Below are 7,431 nucleotides of genomic sequence, written 5' to 3'. Positions count from 1 at the left end.
TCATAAAATAATAAAGTTAAGCTTAGAGAAAATTAACGAAGAAATTAAAAGAAGGAGGAGGATTTAGATTGAACACAAAAAAACACTAAGTGTGTGCACATATTTCATTAAAAAGGATTACGATAGAGTTGGTATGTACTTTTATTAAAAAATTCTATTGCATCGGAGAGCGGGAATAAGAAAAAGAAATCGTGTTACTAATGGATTCGAACCCTTCACTCCAATCGTTAAGGCAGGGAGCTTGCCAAAATTAGCGCTCAACCCATTCGTTTGTACCTAAAAATAAAGGGCTATAATAAATGCTATTTAAATTGATTGAATTGTAATTGTGTTTATATAATAATATGTTCACAATTTTATTACTAAACTCATTTTTCGTGTTGGGCCCGTGCTTGCACGGGCTTAGAATTATCTAGTATTCCGATAAAAATGATTGATTGAACCCCTTGATCAAATATAACTAGGGCCCTACCTTGAGGCCTTTCAATATTGTTTATTGATCCCCTTCCCAAAAAAATTGGTTGGTGTAAGAAAATTAATGCGTTTAATTTTCAGAGCAAATACTGTAAGATTCTTTTATCTAAATTCAGACAACAATTTAAACTTTATAGTTACATACTTAAGAATTATATAGAAGTACACTAGTTGCAATTTTGTATACGAAGGAAAACACACAATCCACAAGAACACATACAATTCTCCCAAAACTCACCTAATTTTATTTCACTAGTCGACGGCGTAATCACATACAAAGATGAACTACACCGTATAAAGTCACAGTCTAAGTTGTACCTGAATTATAGAGAAGAAGATTGCTCCATTAATAATGCAAGAATCTTCCACAGAAGTTCTTCGCCACAAAGAAGAAGAGAGTTTTTTTACTTGTATCTTGGAGAAAGAAGTATAGGAAAAAAGTTATTTGGTTTCTTCTGTAGAAGCCTATTTATTTGGCCGAACGGATACAATTTTTGGGGACTTTTCCTAAAATTTATATCTTTTCCCCTTTTCCATTTTTATTTAGTACTATATGTACAATATATTATACTCCCTCCGTTTCAATTTATATGAACCCATCTTTTGACTCTTACTTTACATTTAAGAAAGAGGAAGACTTTTGAAACTTGTGGTTCAAAATAAGCCTTGAAAATTTGTGTGCTGAATCATTCATAAAGTGAATTTGTTTCCAAATTAGGAAAAGGTGAATTCATTTTGCATCTAACTAAAAAGTTTAAATAGGTTAAAACAAATTGAAACAGAGGGAGTATTTATTCACTTATTTGGGTTGACCCACATAGGTGGCCCAAATCCAAATTACCCACAGTATAGCTAAAAAGAATACTTTTGAAATGTTTGAGAAATTTGTAATAATATTTTAATTTTTAAAATAATAATTGTAATAGTACTTTTAAGAAATGGGTGGAAGAGTAAATTGATGACAAATGTGGTCTTTTTGACAAGCAACCATAGCTCGAGCCACCGTGATATCGTCATCAGTAAATACATCCCTGATAGTTTTATTAACTTTCATTCCAATAGATTATTCTAGGCATAATAAATAAAAAGCCAAATCGCTTTACTGATAAGATGTTCTCCAACTTTGACATGTGCAGCGAGGACCTCAACTTGTCTCCTTTGTCGATTCGAACACTCTAACTTACAAAATGATCATCTAGACATTTCCAAAACTTATGCACCACGTCAGCGCCACATCAGCATTTGTGTTAAAGTTGATAAAAGTTCGGTGTTTCTTTATGCGCACACCTGAAGCGCAAGATACTTGATCACCGAGCCCAAATCCGGAGGATCTTTTTATATATTGCCGTACGAAGTTCTCACAAATAATAGAACATAAGATTTGTTTTTAAAAGAGCAAATAGAACAAAAGTTATAATATGATTTCAAAGTATACGGTGAAGAGTGACATCCCTAATACCGTGTGACAGCATTTGGTAAGTCGAGAATTAAAAAATATAACTTTAGGGAAAAAATGTTGGAGTCTCGTATTGGTGGGATAAATGGTTCTTAATCTTCTTGAATTATCTTGATATCTTGGGTAATCCTCCCTCATGAGCTAACTTTTAGGGTTGAGTTAGGTTCAATGTCAATTTCTTTAACATGATATCAGAGTCGAACAGCTCTTTTCAAATTCATTGTTCTTTGTGGGCCTGTTTATATACTGTCGTACGAAGTTCTCACAAATAGTAAAACATAAAATATGTTTTAAAAGAGCAAATAGAACAAAAGTTATAATGTGATTTCAAAGTAAAAGGTGAAAAGTGACATCCCAATGCCGTGTGACAGCATTTGGTAAGTCGAGAATTAAAAAATAAATATTTAGGGAAAAAATGTTATACTCTCATATCGGTGGGATAAATGGTTCTTAATCTTCTTGAATTGTCTTGATATCTTAGGTAATTCTTCCCCCGTGCCTAACTTAAAAACACGAAGTTGAGTTCTTCAATCGTCAATTTCTTTAACATGATCTTTGTCTTATATTACCCACGCTCCAATCTAGCCCTGAGCGTGCCCAGATAGTGTTGGAGTCCCTATCGGTGGAAAAGGGATCCTTGGTCTCCTTAAATGATTTTGAACAATTCTCCTTTCATAAGCTAGCTTTTGAATTTAAGTTAGATCCCAAATCAATTTTTTTAATAAAAAATTATGCCAAACTTAGAAATTATATTTCCACAATTAATTAAATTTAAGACAAGGAATAAAGGTCATTATATGATCAAATTAAATACTCTTTGTTTCAATTTCCCCTTAGATTTGTCCAATAGCAACCTCTTTTTTTTTTTTTTTTTTTTGAACAGGATCCAATATCAACTTAAATTAACTTCCCTCGAAGAGAACAGGGTCAAACTACAATAGGAGATCATTGAAACTTAGAAGGATAAGCTTCTAAAGTTTGATGCTGACATTTGAGATTGCTTTCAGCTTTAGGTTGATAAATTTTCTGCTACCTCTACAAAATATTCTTCAAAAATTAAATTGATTAAAAATTTAATGATTATAAAAGAACAAATAAAGAAATAGAAACTTAGTAAGAATTGAACGGATTGGGTTATGATCCGCTTTTAGCCCATTTCAACTCAATCCACCCATTTATTAACTCAGCTTAACCCGCCAATTTGGCAGTTGGAACGATTCAAAATCCACTTCGATGTTCAATCACTAGCAACATAAAGTAAGGAAAATAATAAAGAATGATAAATGAAAAATAAAAGAAATATCCGTGAAGTAACATGGAATTTTCAAAAGTTTCTTTCAGTTTTGGAATCCATCAATATCAAGAAAGGCGGCCTAGGAAGGAATCTAATCCAAGTATCTTGGACTAAAAAATAAAATAGTAGGATATTTCCATTAACACAACGTAATTGATTAGGAGGCATAAAAGTTCTCATGACTTTTATTTCTTGCAACTGGTCCATTGCCAGCCTCTGATTCCTCTGAATTTGACAACACGAAAATTACTATCAAGTCCGATTGAGTTAACAGATTAAAAGTAGTTGGTATTGAATTTTTTTATAAATTATGAAATTAATTTTGTAAATAACTAATTACTATGTGTTTAAGTAGAAGGCTCAAAATTGATAATAAGAAAACTTGATGTATTTTGGTAAAAAAAAAATGCAGATGAGCAATTTTTAATTAAGATAGCTAATAGTATGTCTTTAAAGTTATTTACATAAATAAATAAATTAAAAAGTATCTGTCCAAGGAGAAAAGGACAGACAACAATGGAATAAAGAAGGAATTGTTTATTTCGGAAAATATATTTTGAGAACTTCAAAAGTTATTAGGGATAAAAAATAATAACATAGTTGATCAAATTAAAAGTTCTTAGAATCTTATAACTTGAAAAATAAGCTGGAGGTGATTAATTTCTGGCTTTTGCTATTAATGGCTTATAAACACTTTGGTTGTTTACCAAATGCATAAATAAGTGAAAAATTGATTATAAATTAGTTTGACCAACTTATAAATTTACCCAAACACCTTCTATTTCCCCCCACTAATGTCATATTGTTAAATCATTTCAATTTATAGAATGACATCATCTTTTGTTGTAAAAATAATGATAACTTTCTAAATTTATACAGTTTAATTTAAATTTATCATTTTACCCTTAAATGGCAATTTTTTATAAAATAAAAGTACTATGATGCATCGAAAACACACAAGTTTTACAATTTTCTTTTCCTTAAATATTGTGTTCAGTCAAACTCTGTTACTTAAATTAAAACGGAGGGAGTGACTCTTTTGCTTAATTAGTGAAGCAACCACACCTGGTTGCTTGCGTTTGAGCTGAATTTTGCGTCTATTACCTTCTGATAAGGAGACCTTGGTATATTTGACAAAACGTATGAGGTTTTATTTTGGCAAAATACATCAAAACACCCCTAAACTATATCCAAAATGTCGATATCACACTTTAATTTTAGTAGTGACCTATTACACACCTAATATACTTAATAAGTGATATTATTTGCTCCCCGAGAATTTAGATGTGGCATAAAATGTAAAAATAATTAAAAAATAGTGCGTGTTTTAATTAAAATTAATTCATTTTTTCTTTTTTTTTTAATGCCAAATTTATATTTTTTTAATCCCACCGCCCCCCCCCCCCCCCCCCCCCCCCCCCCCGTCCCTTTCTTCTTCATTTCCCCACGGCTCCCGCATTTCTTCTCCATACTCACCCACCCACACCTTTCTTCTGCACTCCCTTTTTCTTTCTTATTCTCTCCTCCCCTCATTTCCTCCATTTTTCTTATCATATCCTTCACTGTAATTTTTCAGAGGATCAAAATTAGTATTTCTTGGTGTTCATTAATAAAAATTAGAATTCAAGAATTCTTTAGTGCAAATGACTGGAAAGAAAAATTAAAAAATAAAAGTGCAAATGAGAGATGAATGTCTTTGCTCTCAAATCAATGGTGACTTTCTATTGTGATTTATGGTGATGGGTTGGTGGGGAATGATAAAGAGGAATTGATAGTGGTATTTTGATTTGGCAAAATACATCAAAACCCCCCCGAACTATACCCGCCGATATCACACCTAAACTATACGAAAGAACCTATTACACACCTTAACATCTAAAAAATCAATTTATTTGCACCTTATGTTTTATCGTGGCAAAAAAAAAATAATGATAATTAATAAATAGGCGAGTGAAGTAGTAAAAATAATTTTAATTTAATAAAAACTGATTTTCTTCAACTCTTCTTCTCCATTTTCACCACTACCACCCCCACCACCCAAACCCGCCTCTCCTCCATTTCATCACCACCACCACCACCACATCCCCTTTTTCTTCTTCACCCCCAACCCCCACCTCGTCCTTTTCATTTCCCACCCCTCTCCTCCATTTCATCACCATCAAAAAGCGGGGTGGATAATACAAATGCACAAAGAAGAAGACAAGAGAATCGTTAGCCGCAAGAAATCAATGAAGAACGTGCATCTTCAAGCTAGATCTACGTAAAGAGAAGCACTATTAAATTCTCCCACCAAGATTTCAATCTGGGAACCAACAAATGAATGAATAAATAAATAATTCCTATTTCGCATTGGTTTTTCCATCAAAGAATGTCAAGGACTACTTGCAATTTAAGGCTCAGAGCAAGGTTAGTAATGGGACAAAGAGAGGAAGGAGACCACACAATGGCGGCGAAAGAACCGGTTGCTCGTGATAGAAAAACCTCAAATCACATACCATCGAGGTTTACCAAGCCAAGATACGATTCACTCGTCTCTAAACCCAAACAACCTTTTTTTAAGCTCACATAAGCAAATATCATCAACGCTCTTTGAGAAAATGGTCGCATATATTTCGAAGAATTTAGGGTGCTTTGAATTTGAGTAACACACAAAACTAATGAATTCCCAATTCGAAGAACGTCCTTCCATTGAAGACTAATCCATGATTGGTCGTAGCTCGCTCCTCCCAAAATCCGAATGTTATTGGTGCATTAGTTGCTAATGATGCTATTATCTCTTCTAATTCCTCCAAACCCGCTGGCTGAAATGAAGAAGGAGGATTTGGGGTACGGGGGGGGGGCGGCGGGCAGGTGGTGCCGGTGGTGTGAAGGATTTGGGGGTGGGGGTAGCGTGAAGGTGGAAGGGAAGGGGGGGGGGGGGGGGGGAGGGGGGATGGTGTGGTGAAATGAAAAGAAGAGGGAAAATTAGTTTTTAAATTTTTTAATTTTGTTAATAAAGTAAATAAAGCAAAATTGTGAAAGAATAAATAAAATAAATAAAAATTAGAGGATTTTTTGACGTGGCATATGGATTGACGTGGTACCGACGTGGCATCGACGTGGAGAGAGAGTGTGTACACCTCTCCCCAATGCAACCTTGGTCATATTATATCGTGAGCAAAAAATATCACTTTTAAATATATTAGGTGTGTAATAGGTCGCTCGTATAGTTTAGGTGTGATATTGACTTTTCGGGTATAGTTCAGGGGGTTTTGATGTATTTTGCCATTTTGATTTTGGTGATGGCTATTGAAATCATTGGAGGTGATGGTAGATGAAATTAATGGTAATGATGTCGTGATTTTTCTGGTGTTGGTGGTGGTCTGAAATTGCAGTGCTGGGGGCGGCGTGACGGTGGTGCTGGCGGCGTGAAGGATTTGGCGGGTGGAGGTGGCGTGAAGGATTTCGGGGGTGGGGCGGCATGCGGCATTTGGGGGGTGGGGGCGGCGTGACGGTGGGGTGGGCGTGAAGGAGTTGGGGAGCCAGCGGGGGTGGCGTGAAGGTGGGAGAAGAAATGGGGGGGTGGGGGAGTGGGGGTGGGTGAAATGAAGAAGGTGGAAAATTAATTTTTTTGTTAAAATTTAAAAATCATTGTTTACTTTAATTTTGTGAATAAAATTAAAAAAAAGTAAAATTGTGAAAGAATAAATGACGTGTTGCTGACGTGTCGCGCGCGTGTGGAGCACTTCCACATTTGAGACTGGTTATATGTGCGTCAGGGAGCAAATAATATCACTTATTCATATATTAGGTGTGTAATAGGTCACTACTAAAGTTAAAGTGTGATATCGACATTTTGGGTATAGTTTAGGGGTGTTTTGATGTATTTTGCCGTTTTATTTTCTGTAATCACATTTGTGCACCTTATGACATAATCTCTTTTATGTCACTGTTTTCTCTACAAAATTGCAGAAAAACAAAATTTTAATTTGCAGAAATTGAAACAAGCTTTTGCAAAAATCAACTCTTTTCACCGCACGCTTTTGACATGTGCTTTTTTGATGAACTAGTATTCGTACCCGCATGATGCGCGGTGTTTAAGTACATTGGATCAATTATTACTTTAACAAAATTAAATTATGATCTTATTTTTTAATGCAATGTACTTAATAAAAAAATCTTTATGAAATTAAAACAGACGAATGTTAAATGTTAGAATATCTCGTTA

The sequence above is a fragment of the Lycium ferocissimum genome, chromosome 9, assembly GCF_029784015.1.
Source record: "Lycium ferocissimum isolate CSIRO_LF1 chromosome 9, AGI_CSIRO_Lferr_CH_V1, whole genome shotgun sequence".
NCBI lineage: Eukaryota > Viridiplantae > Streptophyta > Magnoliopsida > Solanales > Solanaceae > Lycium > Lycium ferocissimum.
Note: the sequence above shows the minus strand (reverse complement) of the source record.